Source organism: Podarcis raffonei, chromosome 14, assembly GCF_027172205.1.
Source record: "Podarcis raffonei isolate rPodRaf1 chromosome 14, rPodRaf1.pri, whole genome shotgun sequence".
Taxonomy (NCBI): Eukaryota; Metazoa; Chordata; class Lepidosauria; order Squamata; family Lacertidae; genus Podarcis; species Podarcis raffonei.
The window spans coordinates 22,755,180-22,769,786 of record NC_070615.1 but is presented as its reverse complement, the minus strand read 5'-3'; the positions used below and the strand labels follow the sequence as shown (position 1 = coordinate 22,769,786).

Below are 14,607 nucleotides of genomic sequence, written 5' to 3'. Positions count from 1 at the left end.
TTGAGATTGAGGACCCACCACCACCAAATGTTTTTTACCTGTCCTACAATGTGTCCTTGAACTCTGATAATACCACTTGCTTGCCTGGATAGGGGACAGAGACAGATGTGTATGTTTTGAAATTATTTTATGGTACAAATGTCACATGGACTTTTTTTGCTCCACACACATATATCTCTGGTCCCACCTGCAGCTGGAATGTGAACCATGGAAGGTTGCCCAGAGGGGAAATGCAGCCCTTGGATGGAAAGAGCTCCCCACCCCTCAGGGCCTACATGGATAGAAATGCTTCCCCAATACAGAAGTTATCCTTCAGCATGTGAGGGACTGGAAGAACTCATGTGACCTTGGGAGGGGGGGGGCCTCAATAAATGGTCCCTGCATTCGTTTCTTTTTTTACATTGCTGCTTTGCAGGAGCTAAGTCATGAAGAAAGCTGTGGCCTTTTGTGGTTGCATGCCCAACCATAATTCTGAATATTTTTTTGGGGGGTGAAAATATTGTTACATACCACCCCAATCTTTGAGTGGTGGGGTTTTCCAGGGGTTCTAGCCCTTGCTCACAGTTCGGTTTTCTTGGAATGAAAGTTAGTGGAGACCGTAGTGTCTTTGGAATATAAGGTTTCGTATACACATATATACCACTTGATCATAGGATAGAGGGGCTCACAGCATTAACACCCCAGAGATCTTGCTTCTCCATTAGTCACAGCCTTGGATCCAGCACAGAGCAAGCATGTCTCTGTATCTCCAGCTTCCAGACAACTTCTAGCTCAGCTCACACATACCACTCTATTGTTCTCCTACCTAGCACTAGGTGAGGTGGCGGTGGGAAGAAGGCTCACCCATTTGTTCTATGGCACAGAGCAGCTTCTTTGTTTATGCTAATCCTGGTGCTTAACTAGTCAGTCAAAGTTCCTTAATGAAGGAACTAGTTTGGCAAGATTGCTCTCATACATTCTACCCCTACAGATACAGGATCCTAAGAATTAGAAAGGATGCAGACTAACCTCCCAAATGCATAACATTGTGTTTCAGCCCCATCCATATTCTTTATTTCAGCCCTCTCCAAATGTAATGAACTATAATTGATTGCATTACTTATAGATCTGATCCACGGTCAAAGCATCCTTCATTCTGCCTGGATAGCTCAGTTGGTTAGAGCATGGTGCCGGTAACACCAAGGTTGCAGGTTCAGTCCCCGTATGGGACAACTGCATATTCCTGCTTTGCAAGGGGTTGGACTCGATGATCCTCAGGGTTCCTTACAATTCTATGATTCTGTCTAAACAGCCTGTTAAGAAAAGTCTACTGGATCAGGCCAATGGTCTATCTAGTCTAGCATGCTTTCCTTAAAGTGTCCAGTCAGATGCCCTTGTGAAGCCCAAGCGCAGAACCTGAGCTCAATAACACTCTTCCCACTTGTGATTTTCAGCAACTGGCATTTAGAGGTATACTGCCTCTGACTGTGGAGGTACAACACAGACATTGTGACTAGGGGCCATTCTCCTCCTGACGTCTCGTGGGAACCAGTTCCATAGTTTAAGTCTGTGTGAAGAAGTGCTTTCTTTTGTCTGTCCTGAATCTTCTTGTTATTCCCCCCCAAATGTAGTAGTACAACTTCCAGACAGCTGTTCCTTCCTAGCCCACTTTTGCTCCTGTTTCAAGCAATATAATTAAAAAAGGATTCGTTGTAATGGAGACATGTCCCCCCCCCCATTTACTCTGGAATGCTGGTACTATCAAATGTTAGCTAGTCTGTAAATACCAGATTATGATCTGCAAAGGGGTGTGTGTTGCAGATGGGGGGGAGCTCTTCTTCTATAAAAGAACATTCAGAAGGGGAGAGGGAGGAAAACTCAACCTTTTCTTGCAGATGAATAAGCTGTATTTGTTAAAAACCCGTAATTATCTTTAATGTTCCAAGAGAGGCTGCGAGAGCGATGTGTTGAGATGGACCGCAAGGCCACATTTTTGCGCACTTAAATGGGGGCTGACGAGAAAGGACGGCCTTTTCTCCTATTAGTTTACTATATAAATGGGAAGACATTACATAGTTTGAAATTTAATTAAAGTAATTGACTGGATTACGTTTTGTAGTCGTTACTGTCATTAGCTGCCCTGACCCTTCTGTCAAAAAGACGTGCATGAGATTATTTCTAAGGGGGTATTTATTAGGAATATTAACCTCTTCGGTAAATGGTATCAACAGATTAAAATTCATTTTAAGTATTATATGGCAGGCAATAATGCCCGACCAATTGCTAAGATACAAGGAACTTGTTCAGGGCCAGATCAGCTGTTGCACTAACCACTCCACAGAGCAGGGTTCCAGCCAAACACACGCTGTCACCTGGATAGTCTGGAATTTCTCAGTGCAGAAACATACCTTTGATGTTTATTTTCCTCCCAGGTATCCACAGCAGCTGCTGATCTATCAAAGACAAGGGAACCGTGGCCATTTTCCAGATGTAAATACAGGTTGTAAAATATTTGACCAGCAGGAAAAGTAAGATGTTTAATTGACCCTACTTTGTGTGTGTATGTCAGTAGAACAGACAATGTGCAGCTGGCTCAAACCCGATTAATGCATTTTACTGGCATGTAGGATACTTATGTATAGAAACAGGCGTGGTGTCAGGCTTCTGGTACTGTTCCAGTGCTACATCCGCATCACTGTGCTACTCCCAAATTTGTCAAGTGGAGCTCCGAGGTTTGAAAATGGAAAACGTTGCGTGATCGATAGTTCACGCATAGGGATGGCGAAGAAATTAAATTCAGTTCTCGTTTAAAGGTGAATTTAGCTGATCGGTACTTTCCAAAAGTGTGTGCAAATTGGAATCCTTCCATGAAAATTCGTCCTTCTCTGAATTTTGCAATGCAGTTCTCCACCCAGGTAATGTGGTCAAAAAAAGCATATACTGGTGTAAGTTGTGCTTAGAAATGAATATATTAGTGAAAATAACATATAAGCATGCGCTATATTGAAGGAAATTGTGTTTCAAAAATATGCAAAGTACACAAAATCACATGCAAAAATATTAAGAGAAATTCACACTCAATGGTGATGAATTTTCACAAGGACTTTTGGCACTAGTTTGATGTTGAATGCCACCCATTGTTTTTAACTAGACAGTGGATTTTAGCTGTGGTCTTCTTCTATTTTATTTGTAAACCATTAGGAGTATTTCCTGATCATGTGGTTTACACATATTCTAAATAATATTAATATATAAGAATGGCTTCACTATCAATCCCTCTTCCAAGAGAGCTCTGTGAGGGGAATAGTGGGGTCTCCTAACAACTCTCAATACCCTTAACAGACTACAGTTCCTAGAATTCTTCGGAAGAAGCCATGAAGGTGGCATCATATTACTTTAAATGTATGGTGTAAATGTGGTGTAAGTCTCATCAGTACCTGGAAAACTAATGACAGTTACAGACTCAGTTACAGACACCCAAAGATGGTTTCATTTCAGTCCTCCCCACACCAGCCTCTGGCCAAAGCAGTTCCCTTATAAATTTATGAAGCGGGGCTGCTAAACAAAGTCATTTGGAGTCCTCCCAAATGAATCCTTACCTCACCTCAAGCCCCACATAAGCTGCCACGAATTATAAAAGTACTATATTTGAAGATGTATTACAGGTTCATTAGCTTGTAAGGGTCGTTGGGCAATCAACTGCACTGAAGCCCAAATTTGGAGAATTTTGCCACGTATCTCCATGAGAAGCTGGAGACTTTTTCCCCTATGCATTCATCGCCTTTTGCAGACTGCTTGGGAAAGAGTGTAATTGTATAACTAGAGTCGGCCACCATCGTGTACAAAGGATCCGGTTTGCAGGTGTTCGTCTCCCTTGTGCTACTTGTATACCCACAACAAGCAATTCAGCTCTGGCATCTGATACCCTAAGTTTTATCAGTCACACACCTGTCTGAAGGGGAGCAGGATAGGAGAGGGAAACACACCTTTTCATTACTTTTTCCAAGGTGCATGAGAACCTGTGTTGAATTACCTCATTCTCTGTGATGTAATGGAAGCTTGTGACATGATTGTGGGTGCTTCCCCCCTCCCTCTTCGGAATAGACATTTTTCTCACTGTGTTAAATAACAACATCAGGATGAAGTGTGGAGATGAGAGAGGATGGGGAGAGTGGAGACAGAGACCTGGGGAAGGGGTGGGGAAGAGAAAGAGGGGGACTGGAAGTCTTCCAGTCTCTCTACGTTATAATTTGAACCAATATAAGTCTGTTGCTTCCTCCTGTAATATTACTGAAGACATCATAAGAACATAAGACTAATGCTGCTGGGTCAGACCAAAGGCCCACCCAGTCCTGCATCTTGTTCTCACAGTGCCCAACCAGATGCCCATGGGAATCCAGTAAACTGAATCTGAGCACAACAGCAACCTCTCTACCTGCAATTCCCAGCAACTAGCATTCAGAAGCATACTGCCTTTGACAGTCAAGGTAGAACATAGCCATCATGACTAGTAGCCATGGATTGGATAGCCTTATCCTCCATGAATTTGTCTACTCCTCTTTCAAAGCCATCCAAGGTGGTGGCCGTCACTGCCTCTAGGGGAGTGAGTTCCACAGTTTAACTATGTGCTGCATGAAGAAGTCCTTTCTTTCGCCTGTCCTCAATCTATCAGCATTATGATGTTAGCATGGGAGCAGAATCCCATTGACCAAGGGTGGGGAGCTGTTTTCAGCCTGAGGTCCCCATTTTCTCGTGGGCAAATGGGTGGGTGCAGCCAGAGTCAAAAGTGAGGAAGAGCAATGAGCGTACCTCTTTCTTTTGCAAAGTAGGCCATATCCCAACAACTCAAAGGTCAGATATTTCTACACCCCCAGCTGTCAATTCACCAGCTAGATAAGCAAGAAGCATAATCATGATTCAAAGACACACTCTTGCCAGGCACTTGGCGAGGGTGGGGAGTAGGAGTGGGGAGGGGTGTGGTTTGGGGAGAGTCCTGAGGGCAAGATAGGCCTTTGGTGTGCATGCCTGAAGTTCTCTACCCCTGCCAGTAACCTTCATCACAGCATACAAATAAAATCCACGCACCAAACCAGACATGACACAAAACATCCATGATCAGGCCATCTAATGTTTTGGGGGATATATATAGTATTATTATGAAGTATTGTTGGCTTGAATCACTTGAATATATTGATAAAATTTCAATATATATGTATTGCAGGGTTGGAGAACCAGGGTTGGAGAGCCAGGTGAACTCCAGCTCCCATAATTCCTGACCACAGAACATGCTAGTTAGGGCTGAAGTCCAGCAACGTCTGCAGGGCCACAGTTGCCCCACCCTGTGTAATTCTACTATTAACATGGGAGGTCAAATATTGATCATCGAACTGGTCTTTCCATTTTGCCTCATGTACAGTTTCAAATATTCCTCTCAAGAAGAGGACTGCACAACATCTAATCCACCAAGCCACATGTGGCCCAGTGACCAACTTCCTCAATTTGTGCAATCTCAGAAAAACAGCAAGGGATTTATCAAGTTCTGGTGGATCACCATGCATTCAAGGTTCACAAGCAAAATCTGGAAAAAACATTTTCACAGGCAATCCTGTAACATAGTGAATGGACTGGTTCTCTTGCTTCAAAGCGACTAAGCCGGGACACAGAAGATAGCACTATTTCATGCAAGACCAAAACCCACCTCCTTTCAAAAATCCCATTTACAATTCTTAAGAAAACCTCCCCAAATTGTCTGGCAGTTTTGCTGGAGCAGCAAAACGCAGCTGTCATGGGAGGTCATGATAGATGGCTCCACTGTGACCCTTTTAGAACGTATATGTTCATATTACATTCCCAGAACCTTTGTGATCAATAGTCAACTCAAATATTATTTTTAAAGAGAAAGAAAGAGAAGGCTAGGGAATTATTCTGAAAGCGGGTAAAGATGTTTCAATAGCTGTCTGCCTTCTGGAACATAAAGTGGTGGCATCTCCAGAGCCACTGAGGTGGCAGTCAGCAATCCGGTGTGTTGTGTTTGCTTTATAATGAAAAGGTTGTTAGTTAAGAAGAAGAAGTACAAACAACAGCTTCTCATTATGGGAGGCAGAAGAGCTTCAAAACAAGTGGCATGTGATACTTGCCATATTGCTCTTTACTTTTTGCTCGGTGCAGGATGCCAGCTTGTTCCCTCAAATTAAGACAATATGCTTATAGGGATGGTCCTTATTGGCTATCCATCTTCCTTTTTTGTAATCTGGCTCCCATCAAGCTGAAATGAAGCCATTTCTTCTGACTGTGGCTGATTAAACACAGAGTAAACCTAGATCTCTAAGGAGGCTGTAATGATTCTCTGCAGACGTAATGTCACTCCTGCACCTGCAGCTTGCAGCTCTCCCCATTTCCATCGTAAAAAGAAGCATCTGTTACGGAGAAGTGTTATCTCTCTCTCTTCCCCCCACCTCCCTCTCTCTCTTTTATCATCAATGGTTATCTTTCTGTTTGAATACACCTACTCCATTTGGGATAAATTACAGGTCATTGGGAAGGTAATGAATGGCCACTCCGGAAGCACTCAGTTCTGGCGGTGTGTGTGAGAGAGAGGAGGGCAGAACGCCTTCTAGGAGAGTGTTATTTATCTCAGTGAAAGTTGAAGACTTGGTGGCCTGTGGAAAACCTTTCCACAGACAACAGATAGGAGTAGAGAGACATCAAAGTTGGGCGCTGGCGAGATACTGACAGAGTTCACTCCCCTCTCTCTCTGCTTCCTGATCAAGTGTTCAGCCGTCACTCATTAGGTTACTTAAAATGGAGAGGAACGAGGAGGCACAGGCATTCCTTCAGTCCAGCCTGAGTTTCTAGACAGTAAATAAAAGCAATGGGTGTCTTGGGAGAGGAACTTTCAAAACTTGCAAAACAATAGACTCCCCCATCCAAGCTTGCAACAAGCATGATCTGAGTCCAAGTCCTCATTCCAGCAAACCAAAAGCACTCAAAGCAGGCCCAGTAGGTGGGATGACTGGAGAGTGTGCATGACATGGGGGGAGTCCCATGGGTTGGAGAGAGGTGTCTGGAGAACCACAGTTGGATGTCTATCATAGAAGAAATGGAAGCTTACATTGGATAAAAGGGTCTTAGCAGGACACCAGGACTTGTATGGTTATTTACTGTATATACAGTATGCTTGAAGCTGGTTATGTCATTTCATCCTTATAAATAGCACTATGAGGTAAAATGAAAAGGGGTGATTGACCCAACATCACCTAGTGAGCTTCAGAGGCTGAGCAGGGGTTTGAAAGCTTGTCTTCCTGCTCCAAGATGGATGCTTTGTCCACCAGACCATACTTGATTCAACTCAAGTTGGCATCATTGAGTCAAGTTGGGGGCAAAAATGTCCATGTGAATGCAGGATGTCTGCTTATGCAGGATAACTTCCCCTCCTTCTTCTTCCTCTGTATTCTCCCAACACCACCCCCTTATCTGCTTCAAAGGCATGGGGGGAAACTTAGAGCTGATATGAGGAAAATTGGGGGAAGGAGAGAGAAAAGAAGTTCTGTAACATCTGCTGCATGAACTGTTACATTCCATCTTAGTTGGATACACAATATACAAGCTTGTGGATACCATAACCATACTCAATACCTACAATTTGTGGCAGCTGCCTCATTCTGACTAATGGTAGGGCCAGCCCTAACATTGATCTGATCACCCTACTTCCAAGTAGAACCCTATGTTCTCTGCCAACAATAAAGTTGCTGTCTCAATAGGTTATCTTCAAGGATCAAAATTCATTGTCTATCTAATGCATCACCCTCTGTAAATTCTACTCTTATTTAATACAGTTTCTGCTTGCCCAAAGTCTTAACACTTTCCAGATTACTTGGAGTATTGCAGCAGTACTGTCTTCTCACATTACCTTTCTTGGATGCATTTCTATGCCAATGGTTTTTGTTCAAGCTTTTTCTATATTTGATACTTTCTTAGACTTTTGAGGCTTCATTCATAAATTAAAGTTGGTTGGGATTGGTCACAGTTTTTTGATGAATCATTGCACATCACTCTGAAACAGTGCCCAGAAGTGTCTGACGAGAGAGAGAGAGAGAGAGAGAGAGAGAGAGAGAGAGACAGCTGACACAGGCCAGCATCACTGCATCTTACCAAATGTCAGTAGCATAAATGTATGAAAAATGTTTTGCTATCAGTTGAGAGGCAAGAACCTCACCACAAAAATTGATCTTTCATCATCATATCTGTTTGCTGCATCAACAGAAATGCATTTGCACAATACATCATCAGCGTTATTGATTTTTTCCCATTTAGAGGCCTTTTCACCAAATGACCACATAGTGAACAAAAGTTCTTCTGAACTATCACATTGGGAATGGTCGATTACATATATGATGATGCGGAGTGGATAGAAGGTAATAAAAGTCACAAAAGGTGTGAACCGCCAATTGTAAAGTGTTCACTTTGATTCATACATACAATGTATCTTATGTTGTGGCCTTTGTGGTTCTCTGTGAGATGGAGATGACAAGGAGGGTGTAAACATTTATGAGACCCTCATCCTGCTCCACCCTGCCCACCAGAAGTGCAGTGGCAGGATCCCTTTATGACAGTCCCCGTGATAGTCATGCCCCTTCTAAGATTATACAATAATCTTATATTTTAATAATAATAATAATAATACCGTGGTACCTCTGGTTACGAACTTAATTTGTTCCAGAGGTCCATTCTTAACCTGAAACCGTTCTTAACCTGAGGTACCACTTTAACTAATGGGGCCTCTCACTGCCACCACGCCACCAGTGCACAATTTCTGTTCTCATCCTGAGGTAAAGTTCTTAACCGGAGGTACTACTTCCAGGTTAGCGGAGTCTGTAACCCGAAGTGTTTGTAACCCAAGGTGTTTGTAACCCAAGGTACCACTGTAATTAGGAACGTATTACAACAATCAATGCAGATCTCCGTATGTTACCTTTCAGCTAGATCTACTCTTCTCTGTGTACGTACATGGGCAAATGATTCCAAGTGCTCTGATACCATGTTTCAGAATGACTTAATCTGTGTTTTCCATGAAGTTCCACTGTACTTAACAGAGCTTGCACACCATTCTCTTGAAACTGAAGCACCTTGTGTTTTCAGTTTTACTAAACACTTAGCTTTGCATCATACAGTGACTAAAAAACTCTGCTTTAATGCTAATTGGGTGGCAATGGGCCTCTGGAGACGGCAACCCTGCTTCAAAAATAGTTATGGGTCTTTGACCCCTATGTGACCCCAAATTGCTAGCCACTGTTGCTCCTCAGAGCCAAGACCAAGATCATGCAGAGGTCTCCATCATCAGCTAGCTCCATGGACAGCATGGTTGGGAAACTCAGCTCCATAAGCCAAATGCAGCCCTCACAACTTCTTTAACTGGCCCTCACTTCTCCCCCAAGCCCTGAACGTCCATGCCCTCATCAAAGGCTTTTCTCTGGTTGGAATGTATGTTTGAACTATTGCTTGCCTGGAGGAAGGATGGATATAAACCTGTGGGTTCTTTTGACTTGAATATTGCCTATTATACAAAGATAAAAGTCAGAACCATTGCTCCACCCACTTTTGCCTCTGTTCCAATCCACCTTTTGTCTCTGGCCTTGCCTACCACTGGTTTATGGCCCCCAGAAGGTTAACAATGAAGGAATGTGGTCCTTAGGCTGGGAAAGGTTCCCCATCCCTGATATAAAGTACCAGAGAAACCAGCAGATGTCCAACCTCTTCTGGGTCCACGCTTCCTCCCCCTGTCATCTCCTGCAAGGTAGACCCAGGCGCTTTGCCCAGTAGCCAATTGCTGCCTGCCTTTCTGAACTGTAAAGATGTGAACTGAAAGCCAGAACTTTGGATTACTTTGGCAACAACCTTTCACAAATGATCTTCAAAATGTTGTGAAAACCAAGACAAGGTCCATATGTGATGACTGCCAAGTAAATAGACATGAGCAGATGTGGACTCATTGTTCTATTTATACAAGATTTGCCTGAGATTACTGGCATTCGGCAGACTTTGATGGCCACCAATTTGGGTGGCTTTAAAGGAGGATTCAACAAATCCATGGAAGATAAAGCTACTAACCATAATGGCTAAGTTCTATTTCACTGGCAGCGGTGGCTTGCCTCTGAATACCAGATGATGGGCTTCCCATTGAGGCATGTGGTTGGCCACCATGCAAACAAAATGCAGAACTACATCAGATTTTGACCTGATCAAGCAGGGCTATTCTTACATTTTTATGAGTGTCAACTTTTCAGCTCACTGTTGTGGTCTGCTCAATGTAGCTTTCCTCAATTCGTCTTGTAAATGACCGGTAATATTGATAAGCTATGCAATGACTTCTGTTGCCATAGTGCTAAGAGCTAGGTCTGTGCAGCAGCTATGGCCAAATCCCAGATCCCAAACTGAATTAGCTAGATTCTGGTCAAGCTGGGATCTGGGACTCCTAAAAAGGGGGTGGTTGAGCAGTGAGGAGAATGGGGGAGGAGAAGACAAAGCTCAGACTACCTGCGTGCGTCATCACTCGCCCTCTCAGTCACCCCAATTAAAGACTATGCAAGGGGCCTGATTCATCTGGGTTGTGTTGTTTCAGATTGTCCCTGGTCAGATTAGGGCCCCACATTGGATGGGTGGGGGAGTCCACAAATAAGTCCCTATAAATTTGTCTCCCACACAAATCCACAGCCTTTGACTTCTTTACACTTGACAACTTTATTCATGAGGATTGTCAGCTGAATGTGCAAATTGTGGGACATTATAAAACCCCTTCATATTTTTCATCAGATCTGTGATAATGTGATACTGCATTCACACGTGTGTAAATGGAGGGTGATGACGATAAAAATATTATGGTTTTTCCCCCAAAAAGTTCCTCCAAACCCACCAGTTCATGATTTTATGGGTGTCTAAGGATGGCATTGCCCCTTGAGCTAACAGTCATCAAATATCAAACCCATATGTGTGAATTCAACTCTAAATTAACTAGTGACCAGCTTTCATTTTAATGGATTTTCTTCCTTCTCTTAGTTGTGGTTGGAGAAAAGCAATGGGTGGGGGACTAACAACCCTGGGTCTAAACTAGACTAAATGCCTCCGTGAAACAAAGTATCGGTTAAGCTTCTCAGCACAGCACTGAAACATTCAAAGAGCAAAATTCTTTTGACATCCGTGCAATCCCATTGACTTCAATGAAGCAAGAAACAAACATACACACAGAGAAGAGATTTCAGTCTGTGTTGTTGTCAACGTTCTTTATTTGGTGAATAATGTGCAGAAGCCAATTTTTTAAAATATATACTTTTTTAGTGTTGTTGTGCTTCATAGACTTAAGAAAACACCGAGTTCCGTGTTCTCTTTAAAGTGTTCTGGCAATGCATAGTGGGGCTTAAATGGGATCAGGCTTTCTCGTGATGGCGCACAGTAGGTTGGCTAATAGTTTAGTTCCACTCCACAATTTCAAAGGCCTCTGTCAACTCTTTTTTTCCAAGAGAAACTTCCTCGCTTTATTTTTAGAAAACATTGATCAAAGTGCTTTTGAAGACAATATTTCTCAATTCATCAAGAGGAAGAAAGAGTCAAAGAGAAAATAAAATGTGGACCGTTAGCAATAGGAACTTAAATAAGACATCACGAAAGGGCTGCCTGGTTGGATCAGTTGGAGGTCTTAATGGGCCAGTGTTGGGCTGGAAGGCAGCTGTGCCTGGTGTCCATTGGGACTGGTAAGGTGGAAGACAGGAAGCCCAAGGTGGTGCCAAGGCCAATGACAGGCAGAGCCAACTGAGACTATCTTTGTCCCCATTCTTCTTCCTGCTGAGTTCTACAAGGAAGACAACATTGAGACTAAGGGGGAAAAGAAAATAGACACTTAGCATCACACTCTGGACTGGTTGTAAATAAGAAGGGAAGAAGATCGGGGTTGGTTGAGGTTTAGAGGGCAACCCTACAGTTTCCCTAATAGTGCTCCCCAAATGGGGGGCCCCCAGGACATTCTAAGGGGGCCACAGGAGGAAAATGCATTAACGAGGATTCACAGCAAGAGTCTAGCGGGCCACAGAGGGAAGTGAGAAGTGAAGGGGGGAAATCCTGATTGGCTGGCTATCCACTTGGCCAATCACAAGCAGGTAAGGGGGCAGCCCACCATGGCCTAGTGCTTCTTTTTGCCATGTGCACTTTGTTGGAGCAGTCCTGGTTTGTTTCTGGTGGGAGAGGGTGATTGCTGAGGCTCCCGTTTTGACTAGCAGAGCCTGTGATCCAGAACCCACAGGTCAAATAAGTGCAGTGGTGAGGTGGCAATGGGGAGGGCTGGGCGAGCTACAGCTGCTTGTTGCTGCCACCGGTGCTGGGCCCATTGGCAACCTGAGCCTGACTCTGCAAGGTACAGGGTACAATCCACCCCAGCACCTAGTGGATCAGGGCCTTTGGATGTTGTTATGGGGCACAGGGCCTGTCGGCAGTGATGGCCCAGCTATTTTGTTTCTTTGCTAGCTACTATAGCTGGTAAAGGGCCAATCTGCTCCCTGGAAAGGTACATAATCCTGTTGAAATATACTTCAGTGATTCATTAATTTCCTGTATCCAAATCCATCACAACTGGAAAGGGATGCAAAATTTGGATTTGTTTTTTTCCCCCTAGCAGAACACTCTCTGCTTCATGTACAGCCTTCTCTCCTTTCAGCGCCACTCTTCTCATTCAACGCCTCTTCTATCTTCCCTGTCCACCCAACTTCTTTGCCTCATGCTTATCAAAAGAAATTTCTCTAAAGAGTCCATTTGCTATCTTACTTCCGAATCATGCCATTGTCAGCATTAAACCAACAAAGCTCAATAGGTTACAATATAATCCATTTATAGTGGGGCATTATCATGCAAATAATTCAAGGTGTCTAACAATCAACTAAAAGGGGGATGGATGGATAACACCCCCCCCATTGGAACCACATAGAAAAGAAACCTTGAAATTTACTTTTCAAATCAGTAATGCAGCTTTTCTGCTCTTTTGAGACACGGAGATGGTTGTGGGTTGAGGATCCACAGAAGTAACACACTCTAGCAATGCTATGGTGGCTGAACAGGGATGTGGGGAAGAATTGGATTCCATTTACACTGAAAGGTGAAAATTCATATTTTCCCGAAACAATACACAAACTGAAAAACAGTTATCCTCCGATATGCACAGTCTTCTAGATTGTGCAATGCAGTTCTCTAGCCATGTTATGCGCACAAAAATCCATCTAGAGAAATGTGTGCGTAAAATGCATATATTAGTGAAAATGGCCTGCAAAAATGAAACATATTAAGTCAAAATTGCTGTGCAAAAATGTATGTATTATGAAACTTTGCATGAAAATATGTATACCTTATGAGAAACTTATACCAATTTAATTTTTTAAAAAAATCATAAAGTGATGTGGAAGTGTGGACAAATAAATCTAAGACTGGAAAAAATGAGAAACTGAAGACACATTCACACCATACATTTAAAGCACTATAGCACCACTTTAAACAGCAAAGGCTTGCCCCAGAGAATCCTGGGAACTATGGTCTGTTAAAGGTGCTAGGAGTTATTAGGCGATCCCTATTCCCCTCACAGAGCCACAATTCCATTAGTTCCCTTTAAATATGGATTGATTGTTAAGCCACTCTGAGAACTGTTGCTCTGTGAGAGGACTAGGGGTCACCTAACAACTTTCAGCACCCTTAGCAAACTACAGTTCCCAGAATGTGGACTCAGTCATATGCGCTTTTAATTGCAGTCTGATCCAGTGCTATGACAGAAACTAAAATTGACATCTTCACCCAACCTTAAGCCCAAGCATCTTTTAAAGCAAGGAGCTCCTGAGGCAAAGGACAAGATGGTGACCTCCTAATTTCAGATGAAGAAGCTGACTGGACTGGCAGCTGAATCTTACTTCAGTGCAGTTGAGTGCAGCGAGGCAGTTTAGTGAGTATATAACAGGCCTGTGGTGCATATAGCTTTGGTCTCCAACAGAAAGTGTTTCCTAGGAGGCTCAGGAGGATCAGGTGTAATGAACATTGCCACCCGAGGCAATTGCTTCACTCTGCCTAATGATAGGCCCGGCCCTGTTTGGACACATTCCCAGCCAACCTGATTAGCTGGACTTTTATATATGGAGTAATCATAATGGGATATTAAAAGGAAGCAAGGAAGCAGTGGGAAGGGAAGTTGACGTTCGATGTATTGTTTAATTGGCTAATGTATAAATGTGGAAAATGTGTAATAGAAAATTTTAATAAAAAATGATTAGCCAGACTTTTAGTACTCAAGTTTAAACCAGAAAAAGAAAGTGGGAATGTTTTGACCTTTTTTAGATTGGATGAAATTTGATTGTGTTTTGATGGGGGTGGCTGGCTCGACTGCTTTTCTTCCACACACATACGCATACACAGCATCAATCCCACGAGCTGAAGGAAAGCACATCTATAAGCAAGAAAAGCTAATTTTACAAGCTAGATGGGTCCGTGTGTATCTCACCTGCCTCCCCCACCCCCATCTGAATCCCGTCTTCCTTGCTGAGCTGCAACTTGGAGAGAGTTTTTTTTACGGCGGAGTTGTAAAAACCTGGAAAACAGGAGAGTTTATGG

General features: G+C 43.2%; 1 long non-coding RNA gene across 10 annotated transcripts in view; it reads right to left on the bottom strand.

Moving 5' to 3' along the window:
* Positions 1–11,240: 11,240 nt before the first annotated feature.
* The window catches only part of LOC128401712 (uncharacterized), a 64,063-nt gene continuing 60,696 nt past the window's right edge, over positions 11,241–14,607 (bottom strand). For 8 of the 10 annotated variants that reach the window (XR_008327515.1, XR_008327514.1, XR_008327519.1 and 5 more), the window contains one exon: positions 11,241–13,279. This is a non-coding gene — a long non-coding RNA (uncharacterized LOC128401712). The remainder of the gene's footprint in view (positions 13,280–14,607) is intronic. The other 2 variants (XR_008327518.1, XR_008327521.1) reach the window with 2 other exon arrangements.